Source organism: Rhinolophus hipposideros, assembly GCF_964194185.1.
Source record: "Rhinolophus hipposideros genome assembly, chromosome: 11".
Taxonomy (NCBI): Eukaryota; Metazoa; Chordata; class Mammalia; order Chiroptera; family Rhinolophidae; genus Rhinolophus; species Rhinolophus hipposideros.
In genome coordinates this window covers 77,211,634-77,224,086 of record NC_138057.1, presented here as the reverse complement: position 1 = coordinate 77,224,086, position 12,453 = coordinate 77,211,634, and the positions used below count along the sequence as shown (strand labels likewise).

Genomic DNA, 12,453 nt, shown 5'->3' with positions numbered 1-12,453 from the left:
CGTCGCCTGGGTTGGGGGCTCTCCGGGGCCCTGTCCTGCTTTGTGGCCAAGGGAGGCCAGCATCCTGGCCAAAGGAGAAGCCCATACCCCGCTTCTGGTCCTGGGGGCAGCTCGGCAGATAGGAGTCCAGGAGGCCCGCCTGGGCTCCCACCTCAGGTTCCAAGCCCGGTTCCCAGAGACCCAGGGCTGAGTGCAGGCTTGCCCCCCATCTGCTCCCCTCATCTTTCCTATTTGAGGGGACACAGAGACCTCCCAGTCCAGCTGGAGTCACCCTGCCCACTCTGCTTAGACCTAGCCTACCTTGGCCTCTGCTCCAGGAATCTGCCCACGCACTCTGATCTCCTGCAGTCCCACCCAACACCCACACCCACTCCAAAGGACTCTCCCTCTTGGCCATGCCTCCCTCTCCCAGGACCCCAGTGTAGAGCTCTCCTCTGAGGCTCTGCCTCTGTCCTTAGGAGGCTGGGGCCCGGGCCAGCTGTTTTCTCCAGACAGCCAGCTGTTTTGCCCATCAGGAAGCAGCCCTGGCTCCTTTGCCTAACCGGCTGCAGCGTGGCAGCCCTGCCTGGGCCAGAGCCTGGGAGCTGTTAACTCCTCTGGGCCCAGGCAGCCCCTTCCCCTCCCGGTCCAGCCCCTCTGCCTTCCCCCTAACCCACAGGAGTAGCTGGTCACAAGACTTCTAGAGACCTCAAGAAGACAAAGCCTTGCTATCTGCACCCCCATAAATGACTGCTAACCTGCTCCCCTCCCCTCAACAGAGCCTTGTCCTCAGGTGACCCCAGGTGAGAGAAACTCAAAGGGATACTTGTTACCCCGTTCGGAACAATAATAATAATAGCTATCATTAACTGAGTGCTGTGTGCCAGGCATGCTGCTGAGTGCTTTAAATATATAATCTAACTTAATTTTCACAACAACCCTGTGATGTAGGGAATATTTTCGTTTTACAGATGAGGAAACTGAGGCGAATCTAAGTCACTTGCCCAAGTCCACACAGAGTTGGGGTTTGACAGGGGGCTGCCTGCCTCTCTCTGGTCGGCCCTATTCGCTCCAGAATTGCTGTTGGTGTTGCTATTTAAATTTCCCTGAGCTCCTCCCTGCAGGCTTGCTTTCCCTGGTCTGGGACTCAGTGGCACCATCTGTGAAATGGGAAAACTAAGAGGTAGAACAGACACCACCACCAGCTCCCGTTGCCTGAGGCTGGAGCTGTGCCAGGCTCTGCACTCAACACCTTCCCAGTATTTATTAGCAGATCATTCCTCTTGGTGGCGGCGGTCGGCCTGGGCTAGGCGCCCGGCTTTGCTGCTTCCTGGCAGCTGGCTTCGGGCAAGAGGCTCTCCCTCTCAGAGTTTCAGTGTCCAGAGCTGGAAAATGGATATAAGAACGGTACCTACTGTCGCCTCAATTTTGTTGTGAAAGGATGAGATAACGCAGGTAGAGTGGTTAGGCCAGTATCCAACACCGAGAAAGTGGGTGGCCATATTATCTCTTATTATTATGATCATTAACCCCAATCTGGAAGGATCAGGATGGCCCACCCACCACTGTACACCCCCACACCCAGCACAGAGCTGGCACGTAGGAGGGCTCTGTCCTTACTTTGTTAATGAATGAACCCTGGTCCAGTGGTACCTACATGGGGACAGCAGGCTGTGAGAAAGGCACAACTAGCCCAAGATCACAGTTACCAGGAAGAGTTATGGGGACCCCAAGGTGCCCTGCTCTTAGCCCTTGCACCCCTGCAGCTTTCCCTCCTAAAGCTGGCCCCTGGTCTGGTGGAAGAGGAGGAGGGACAAGGAAACAGGGACAATCCCAGGGCTGAGACAGCCCAGAAGGTGACTCGGCCTCGGCTGGGTGGGATCTCAGGGTCTGGGAACGACCCCTCAGGATGCAGTGACCCGTGCTCTCCCCCTTTGTCCCCTCCCTCCTGCCCACCATGGGTCAGCTCCCTGGTCCCAGCCTAGACATCTGGAACTGGGGCAGACAAAGGACTGCAGGGAGGGACAATAACCTTCTGTCCATTTTCAGATGGTGGGTCTGGCCTGGCCAGGGCTGGGGGCCGGAGCCCCGGCGAGGCGGTGCCAGGCCCCCCGCGGCCAGTGGACAATGTTGGCAGTGATGGAGAGGAGGCATTTCAAAGTGTTTTGTTCCCGCTGACCCCCTCCCCCCCACATCTCGCCCCAGCTCAGGGTGAGGCCCCAGCCCCAGCCCCAGCCACCCAGGCCCCTGCTCCTGGCGGCTTGGGGACCGGCCACATTCTTGACCTCAGGGGAAAAGTGTAGACTCTTTGCGCCCTGGGCAACAATAAGTGTCACAGAACTGATTTAGGAGCAGCACTTACCATCACAAAGCAGCAGACAAAGAGCCAGGGCTGAGAACGCGCCCGTCTCTGCGCCTACTGCTCCAAACTGCTCCAAACGCTGCTCACTTCACTCCTGGGCTCTGCCTGGGCGGGACTGGGTGCCAGGGCCTGACCCGGGGCATGCCAGAGGAGGACCGGAAGGAGAAGAGACGGTGATCCAAGGGCTGAGAGCTGCTTCCTGCTGCACCAGCAATTTGCTATGTGACCCTAACAAGTGGCCCGCTCTGGGCCTTAATTTCCCTATCTGTAATAAGGAGACTAAACTGTCAGGCCAAAAGCTGGGGGCTCTGATCTTGCAGGCAGAAGTGTTTCGAAGATGAGGATGGTGGTGATGATGAGGATGGTGATAAGTATTTACACCCTTGTGTGTGATCACTAATCCTTTCCTGGCCTTCATCCTTGTGTGTGTGTGTGTGTGTTTAATGATGATGATGATGGAGACCACTAGGGAGCCATCCTCCACCTCTTCCTCTCCCAAAGGAAGAGAAGAATTATCAATGGCAAATGACAGTTACAGAAAAAAGACCAAGAGCCAGTCACATACTCAGGGGAACGCTGTGCCTCCATGAGGTTTTAGGTGCTCTGTATGTTCAGAGAAAATTCTCCAGTAACAAATTATATAGAAACAATTCCGGAAAGTATAGTCTTTTCATCCCCTTTAGACATCCAAACCTCATCAACCTCACAAAGCAGGTGTATCATTAACCCATTTACGGTTGATAACTGAGGCTCAGAGAAGTTGAGTCACTTGCCCACGCCCACACAGCTTGAAGGTTGGGGAGCTGAGACCCGAGTAAGGCTGGTTCACTTCTGATTATACCACAGTGGGGAGGAGAGGCAATGAGGCAGCTGGACCCTGGTGAGTTCTCGGTGGGAGGGCCTCTTCTCCCAGCCAGAAGGCTATGAATAAATAAATGTCTGATGACTCCCAGGGGGAATTCCACTCTTGGAGCAGGTGCCTTTAAAAACGAGATTGATTTTTGTCTGTTAGCAGACACCTAGTGAAGGGGATTAGACACAATGACCTCTAGTGGAGACCTCTTAGGATTCAGAGGCAGGATAGGAGAACATCTAAGGGCTCAGGGCTCTAGAGCCAGGCTATGAGTTCGAAACCCAGCTCTGGTTTTTCCCAGGAGTGTGTCCTGGGAAAATTACTTCAACTTTCTGTGCCTCAGTTTTCCAAACTGTAAAGTTGAACCCACCTTGTAGGAGTGTGGTGACCATTCATGGAGGGCCTCAGAAGAGGGTCTGACTCAGTGAGGACTGCCTGATTCTGTTCACCAAGGTCCTCCCAGCCACGTCCCACGGCCAGGGCTCCTCAAGGTGGGCGCCGTGGGGATGCTGTCGCATACAGTCGGCTGGTAACCTTTCTTTCCAGAAAGTGGTTGGGCTTTGATTACAGCATGAAGTTAGACACTGAGAGCAAAGCGGGTCCTGTTCTTTGAGACCCATAAGGCACAGGCCAACCATGGCTTCTCAGGGACAGTCAGAGGAGATTGTGGCTTCTCTGATGCCCGGGCAGGGGTTGCTTGGCCCTGGACATGGTGCCTGGAGAGAGGACAGAAAGTGAAGGAGGCCCTGAGAGGTGCTATCCAGAGTCCACCCCCCTAAATCCAGAGAGACCAAATTGTACGTGAAGAGGGAAAGAGAGGTGACCAAATGTGGCGTCCATAGCACAAACAGTACTGCCCTTGGCGTTTTAAGAAGGCCCGGTGAGTCTGAGTCCCAGCTCTGCCAACTTGCTGTGTCACCCAGGAAGAGTTGCTAGCCCTCTCTGAGCTCATTCCAAAAGTCTTGTAGAATCCAAAGTGCTCAAAGGAAACCATGATAGGACTCTCCGGGATTCCGTAAGTTTAATCCAAAAGTTGGCTTGGAATCCAGGAGTCTTGGTCCCCAGACTCCAACCTCTCCTGTTTCCTCTTATCCCGACTTTACCTACAATTTCTCAAACCATCCCTTTGGCTCTCTCACCAGACTACCAGTGGCACACACACCCCAGACAGAGGGTGAGACAGTCTAACGAAAACTGTCAGATTCTCGGGGACTTGCAGAGTGTGTAGAGGTCCCAGGGAGCCCCAAGGACAGCCTCACCTTCCCCTCGCTGCCTGGCTGTGGGCCCAGAGTAGCACTCACCTGGGCAGAGCATCTTGGGGTCCCCCTCGGCCCAGGAGGCAGATAGCACTGCTGAGGCCGCCTTTGGCTTCAGGTGACTTCCCCACCCAGTTCCTGCTGCTGAGAAGGGCTGGTCAGGCAGGCCCTCAGGAGCCAGACAGCCCTTCCCAGGCACAGATTTTCTTGGCATCTAATGGGCAAGAAGACTGGGGGTGGGGCATTGGGGCAGGGAAAGATTCCTGGGAAAGGGCGAAGCTGTATCCTATAGGGCTTGTCCTCAGCCCCTAAACCCACTCCCCTTCTAGACACTGGGCCAAGAGCCTGGGAAGTCATGGGCCCTCAGGGGCCGGGAGAGGGATGCTGGGGGAGGCTGAGATTAACCCAGGCCCCTGCCCCATCCTGTCCCCCTCTCCCCGCAACCTGTCAGCATGGCCCAGGCTGTAGTGTTTGCTTTTCCTGTCTCTACACTGACTCCATTCAGAGCGGCCTCTCTCCACCCCCGGCCTCTGGGCCAGAGAGCCAGGGCACCAGGGAGAGAGATCACCACCCCCCACACTCCCTCCTTCCCAACCCAGTCCTGCCATCTTCACTTAGGGGACTGTCGGCTTCAAGGGCTTCGTAGTTTTCAGGAGGAACTGCAGAAGGAGGGGGACTGGGGCAGACTCACCCTAGTGGAGAAGAGGGAAAGAGGGAAACCAAATGAGAAATGAGGAACATGAAGTGAGGTTGGGAGAGAGAAGGGGGACAGTGGGATGTAGAGAGACTGAAGGAGAACAGGGCTCCTTATGGAGGAGGCCCCAGGCAGAGGTGGGGTGGGGAGAGGGCACAGAATGCGGAGATGTGGGGCAGAGGCTGGCACAGGAGGCAGGGAGTGCCTTTCCAGGCTGTCCCAGGGCCTCACGCCTGGCTCTGTGCCATCCAGGCAGGCAGGGCCTGAGGTGGACCCTTGAGGTTGGAGGTTCCTAACTCCCACCTGGAAACCAGCCTTCTCCTCATGCCTGGGACAGGGGCCAGGCAGGCCTGTGACCTGGTCTGGGGCCAGGGGAAGGAGGAGGGTGAAAAGTTTCCCCAAGTCAGAAGGCCATGGGGGAGGCATCTCAGGGGGTCTTGCTCTTTGCTCTCTGTGACTGTCACGTTGGTACATAAAGGGGGTAGAAAGGTCAGATGTGGCTTTTCAGGCCCGTGGGAAAAACTCTGCCCATTTCCCTAATCCATATTTATTGGTGTGAGACACTGGGGTAGGAGGAAGCCCCCATCCCCCACCCGCTGCCCTGGCCAGGCCAGGTTAGCACTAAGACCGGGCTCCATGTCACCCAAATCCTACTCTTTGTCTCCAGATTGGCTCCAGAGTCCTCCTCCTTTCCTCCTCCCCTTTGCTCCCCCACCCCCCTTTGGGGTTGCCAAGCAACCGTGGAAGGGTAGCTGAGATATTTTCTTTATTACAAGCAAAAGCAAGACAGCATCATGGCCCCAGGAGGGGAACAGGGTGGGGGCTGGGGGAGAAGGGGTCTTGTGCTCTGGGGGAACCTTGATGCCTCAGTGTACCCCGGCATGGGCAGTAAGGAGACAGGGCCTCGGAGCCAGGAGAAGGCGGAGGATGGAACAGAGTGGTGGCGGTGATGGGGTTGGGTGGATGCAGACATCCATCCAGTCTACATAAAGCTAAAAGAAGTAGAGGTCCCGAGAGACCCAGGCCCCAGTCCCTCACCTGTCATCCGCTAGCTGTGCATTCTGCGCCAAGGCCCTTCCCTTCCCTGGGCCTAAGTTTCGTCCTTGATAAAATGGGGATAATGGCATGCATGATCTCATTTAATGCTCACAATAACCCCAAGAGACATTTACTTTTCCCGTTTTACTAATTAGGAAGCTGACTCAGAGACATGAAGTGATATGCCGCGTACGTAAGTTGGCAAAAGTGAGATTTTTGAGCCCCCATTTTTTTTAATAATAGTTTCACTGAGATGTAATTCACATAGCATACAATTTGCCCATTTAAACCATACAATTTAATGGTTTTTAGCGTATTCACATAATTGTGCAATCATCCCTATCTAATTTAGAACCTTTTCATCATCCCAAAAAGAAACTCTGTACTCATCAGCCTTCCCTCCTCATGTCCCCCAACTTCCCCTCCCTCCAGCCCTCGGCAACCACTAATCTGCTTTCTGTCTCTATAGATTTTCCCATTCTGGATATTTCTATAAATGGAATCAGACACTATGTCTGAGCCCCAACTTTTAACTTGATGTGCCCGACCTCACCGGACGCTGGGGTAATAGAGTAAAAGGTGTCAGATGGTGGTTAAGGTTGTGGGCTTTGCTGTGTACAACCTGGTTCTGTCATTCAGGAGGTCTGTCCCTGGGAGAAGTCGCTTCCTCCCTCTGAGCCTCCGGCCCCTGGGTCTGCAAAATTGGGAGGGCAACGGCATTTCTCACAAAGCTGGAGTGATCCATGCAAAGAGCTAGCCCAGCGCCCAGTGCTTCATCCACAGTATTGTTACCTGGATTACAATGCCCCATGTATCTGCCTATTTCTCCCTTTACCCAGGCATTTAATAAAAGTGAGCACCTTGTAAGGGTCAGGCATTGTTCTGCAGGGGGCGAGGAGTATGGCAATGAACAGGGCGTGATCCCTGACCACAGAGGGCTGACATTCTAGTGGACAGACAAGTAACACAGCTGGTCAGTCAGAGGCTTTCAGAGAGCAGCAAGTGCAATGAAGACAACAGCGCAGGGTGAAAAGGATGACACACCCAGGTGCGCTGCTGCAGTTGAAAGGCTGCGTTGCCCTGCCCTCACCATCTCACGGGGACGGACATCTTTTATAAACGGAAGCATGCTATGTGGGGCACTGGGCTTCTTAGGCATCCCCTGTGTGGGGACAGTGGCCTGGCTTTGTCATCTTCTGAGACTGGGACGTGTTAGGTTGTCAGTTCATTTCTGAAGGCAGGCCCCTCAGCCGGCCCGCTCCTCTATGAGAACTTTCCGTACAGATGGGGCAATTGGAGCCCTGAGCAGGCGGCGGCTAGCCTGGGGAGCCACACTGAGAAATGATAGAGCCCAAGCTTTGAGGCCAGGCCTCCGGGAAACCTGGTTGGATGGTAAAATTTAGGGACTGGACTCCAGGGTTGGACATATCTGGCACAGAGGTGCAGCCCGACCGACCTGTCACCACAACTGCTCCCTGGGCACCTGTCTGTCGTGCTCTGGGCCTTGGCCTTGCCTTTGAAACATCGACTCGAAGCCACAGCATGAAAGAAGCCCCCTTTTGGCCCCTTTAATGAGCCTCAGCACAGCAATGCCTCCAGTTCCACACCTAGAACCTTAGCTGATTGGCGGCATTCATGTTCCCAGTCAATTGTTTATTCATCTTTCATTCAAGTGTCTTAACATCTGTTTTTTTAGTCATCTGTCTGTCCATCCACCCATTCATTACTTATTACTCCAATAAGGCATTCATTCATTCATTCATTCATTCATTCAACAGACATTTACTGAGCATGTCCTTTGTGCTGGGCACAGCGTTTGGTCAAATGCCAGTCCTGGGGGGAAGGCCATGCTTAACTGGCAGTGTGGATGACTTTGCTGCCTTCTTCCTGAGCCTTGGTGTTAAGGAAGAGGCTAGGAACCATTGAGTGCATGGATGAGCCTGACTATGTATCATGTGTACATGTGTGTGTGTGAAGATAATGATACAACTTTACTGCAAGCCAACGCAGCGTGTGTTTGCGTCCTCCCCAAACCACAACCATCCATAGGGAGGCAGGCCAGGCATAATGGCTCCATTTCAGAGGTAGTAACTAAAGTTCAGGCTATTAGAATTCACTTGCCCGGAGAGCCCAAGTCAGTGCTGCCTCCTCCAGTTTTCCCACAGCCTCCCTAATGAATTGCTCCTCTTCTATAGTCCCAGAGAATTTGGCTAATATTTCAGTTCAAATGTTTTCCTACAGCTCTGCTTCTTTCACTGGGGCTGGGTGGGTATTTGTGTGTCTGCCTGGCCACTGGTCCACTGGATGGATACTTCTGGAGAGGCAGTAGCAGACTGTTCATCTTTCTCTTCCCCTCCCCCCAGCCTCCAGCATATACATAGCACACCTCAGATGCCACTGAATGTTACTCATTGCCAAGTGACCTGCCTAAGGCCACCAGGACTGCCAAGAACAGTTTGAAACCCCGCTCTGCCTCACCTAAGCCCGGGCCACCCTGAGCTTTCACCAGCAAGCCAGCAGTAACTTAACTGGTCTCCTGTGGTCCAGCTTGCCTCTTCCCCCTTACCCCATTCTCTACACATCAGCCCCAGCACACCTTTAAAAATGTAAATCTGAACTTGGCAGACCTTTCAGGATCCCCACTGCAGTTAGGATAAAAACCACAAATCCTCCCTGTGTCCTACAGGGCGGGCAGGGTCACTCCAGATTCATCTCACTTTCTCTTCCTCTCCGTGCCCCAGCCATTCCAGATTTTTCCTTCCCAGAACTCACCAAGTTCTTTTTTGCCTATTAGCTTTGGAGTGTGCGCTAACCTCTGCTGGCACAGTGCCAGCATCAGCGCCCCGCCCACCTTCACCTAACCCCCCACTCACTGACCAGGGCAGCTCTCCCCATGCCTGTGACCTGCCTCCCCTGTGCTTCTCCTTTGGGGACATCTGCCCACTGCTGAGTCCCTGACTAGCACACAGTAGGCCTTCGATAAATATCAATTCATTGACTAGTCGTAGGACCCTTCTAGACTCCTCAGTTTCCCTGAGGGTGAGGTGAATTAGCCCTTTTCTGCCCAGGACTTATGGCCTTTAAAGAGCCCTGACATTCCTTGGAGGCTGAAGAACCCTCCTCCTAGGATGTGGCTGTCCCAACAGGCCCGAGAGCTCTCCACTTGTACGGAGGCCACAATGGCCTCTCCATCAAGGCTGTGTTCCTGCCAGGGCAAGGTAGGGCCAGCACCGCATTCTAATTTATAAGGAGACACAGTGTTCTCCTGTGTCTTGCATTTGGAGTGTGCATTTATATCAGTCCCCTCCATATCTGTGAAGTGAAGGCTGGGAAACTGTAAGTGTGCAGTGAGTTCCACAACCCTGGGTTCCGACTCTGACTCCATCACCTGCCAGCTGTGGCCTAGAGACTTAACTGTCACCAACCTCAGTTTCTTCATCTGTAAAATGGGGCTGATAACAGTACTTACTTCCCAGGGTTGTTGTGAGTAGTCAACAGGCTACTGCTACCTTTAAAGCATACGGTGCTTGGCACATAAAGCACGTGTTGTTATTATTATTATCTGATAGAGCATACCTCGGAGTTGGGTTAGCAGGGCTCCCTCTCTAGAAAACTCCCACTTTAAGTATTACTCCCCAGAAGCCATATTTCTTCAACTTTTGAAAGAAACACTCAGAGGTTTATGTGGTTCATTTTTAAGTCACCAATGGATATTCAAGATTGCTTGGGGGGTATGGTACTGTACCAGGCCGGGAGACACAGAGATCAGTAGGACCCACTTCCTGTCCGAATAAGAATAGATGCACTGATAATTACAATTCAGAGGGGCACATGAAGGCACATGGAGGCGGCCCACAGACTATGAGGAAAAGAGAGGATTGCAGGGCTGGGCAGTTCTGGGGGCCTTGGGGAACCCTGGGGTGGACGGAGGACAGGTGTGGGAAGAATGGCCACACTCTTACCTTAGGGGAGTGAGATGCATTGGGAAAGCTAGGCTGAGCTTTGTGGGTGAGAAACCGGCTATGTATCTCCCAGTAGACTGGCAACCTTCTCTATACCAGACATGGCAGGAATGGGGGTGTGGGGTGACTCAGAGCTGGACAGAGCCCCTGTCCTCCTGGATCGGTGGGCTGTCCAGTGGAAGAGACAATGACAAGACAGCATTACTCAATTCCACGCCCCTCTCCACCCCCCATTCCCCCCACCCTTCTTCTACACACACCCCCTGCCAGAGTTGAGGTATCCAGGAGCCTGCAGGAGGTGTCCTGGGAATCAAGCCCTTATCCTTGGTCCCCACAGTCTGCAGATCCCTAGTGGGGGTGTGGTCAGGAGATGGCATCTTCAGCCTGGAGGGTCAGGACTGCAACCCTTCCCTTATGCGTCAGCAGAGTCTTTTAAGGGGGTGACCCTCTGACCTCCAGACTGTTCCCCCTCACCCTCCAGCTAGAAGCCCCTGGGGCAAGAGCTTAAGGAAGGAGGACTCCAGAGGCCTCAGTTTAGATGCAGACCAGAGGCCAGATTTGGGCCTCGAAAGTCCCTTGGGTAGCCCAGCCAAGGCCAGGGGCCGGAGTCAGGTCCATGGAAGTGCAGGGCGGAGATGCGGGTGCCTGGCCCAGAAGGGAGGGAGGGGACGATGGGCAAAGGGTTCAGCGGAGGGAGCAGGCGGGGCACTGGAAGTCTAGGAAGCAGGGTGGGGGTGGGAGGGCGAGGGGTCCGGCCGGTGCAGAGGGGGGGCGCCCCTGGGGAGGGGCACGCTATGTCTTTAAGAGCTGCCTGAGCGCAGGTTGCAGCTGCCTGGCCAGCCCGAGAGACAGCGGAGATTCATTACCCGCCGACACAATGACCATTGATGGCCCCGTTGCGTTATTCAAATCCAGTACCAATTGCAGCCGAGCCCCTTTCTCCGCGCCAGGCCCGTATTGTTGGAGCGGCCCACTAAAAGCCCGCCCCGGCCCCGAGCCGCCAGAGGCGCCCGCTCGGGTCCAGCCCTGCGCCTCGCCAGCCCGCCGGCTTCCAGCCCGGCTACCCGGGCACGGCAGGTGACCCGGCGGCGCATTCCAGCGCTCCCAGCCGCCGGGGCCACCGCTACCGCCGGAGCCCCGGCTGCGACTCAGCCACAGGGAAGCGGAGAGCGCCCGAGCCGGTGCGTGCGCGGGGACGGCGGGGGCGGGGGACCCACGAGTCCAGCAGCCCGGACCCCGGGCTCGGAAACGCCACCCGGCCTCGGGCCCCTGCTTTCCGGATTCCTGGCGAGCCGGGGAGCCCAGGCTGGGGGCGGGGAGAGGGGAGTCGGGGTTCCCCGGGCCTGACGGAAGAGATTCCCCTGACCTGGGGCGGCGCAGACCCAACGCGGGCTCCTCTAGGGACCCCAGGCCGATCGAAGGAGACACGCGCCAGGGACGATGGGGAGCCCCATGCAGGGTCGGGATCCGCGTGCCTGCTCGGCCACCTTACCGCGGGATGGGCCGCGACCGACCGCGGAGCGTTCTGCGAGGTAGTCGGACGCGCAGCTCTGGAGAGTCCTGCTCCGGCGCTTTTAAGGAGCACAGCCGAAGCCCGCAGGAGACCGGGGCCCTGAACTCAGGGGCTTCGCCACTGATTGTCCAAACGCAATTCTTGTACGAGTCTGCGGCCAACCGAGAATTGTGGCTGGACATCTGTGGCTGAGCTCCCGGCGCAACAGGGGCGGGAGCCGCAGGGACCGAGCTCACGCGGGCAAGACCCTCGCTCGGGGCGGCGGCCGGCTGGCCCCGGCCGGGCGCGCGAAGGAGGGACGCTGGTCCCCGCCGCCAGCGCCGCCATCCGCATCGTCGTCGTCGTCCTCCTTCGCCTCCTCCTCTTCGGGTGACCAGTCCTGGCTGGCGGGGGCCTCCAGTCGATCGCGTCGTTTTCCCCTTTTTCAAATTTCGGCCGCGAACGAAGCTGGCACGCGGCGGCGGGGCCCCGATGTGGTCCAGGGAGCACGCCCTCGGGCAGAGCCGCAGGAAGTCGGGGGCGAAAGAAGATGCCAGCGGAACGCGCTTGCTAACTCGTTTTGAATTGGTTCTCACCTGTCTCCCCATCAATACCCCCAACACAAAAAAACGTAAACTGACCCCTAAATCCCCAATAAACCGACTCCTCCGTCAGCCCTCCCAGACAGACGGACAGGCTGAGGCGCCTTCAGCCGCTGCAGGAGGAGAAGCATGGGGAATGATGCGCTCCAGCCAGGCAATCGCCTCGGCTTTGGAAATCAAACTTGGACAAACGAATCCTTTTCATTAAAGACAAA

General features: G+C 55.7%; 1 protein-coding gene across 2 annotated transcripts in view; it reads right to left on the bottom strand.

The window, feature by feature from the left end:
• Positions 1–12,452, bottom strand: part of CERCAM (cerebral endothelial cell adhesion molecule) — a 28,034-nt gene extending 15,582 nt beyond the window's left edge. The window contains exons 1-3 of one of the 2 annotated variants that reach the window (XM_081067772.1): positions 6,736–6,787; positions 4,496–4,680; positions 3,565–3,910 (exon numbers count right to left, since the gene is read on the bottom strand). The gene's annotated coding sequence lies outside the window, so the exon portion shown is untranslated. Of the gene's footprint in view, positions 1–3,564; positions 3,911–4,495; positions 4,681–6,735; positions 6,788–11,636 lie in introns of those variants that run through there. The other variant, XM_081067773.1, reaches the window with a different exon arrangement.
• Between the last annotated feature and the right edge of the window lies 1 nt (position 12,453).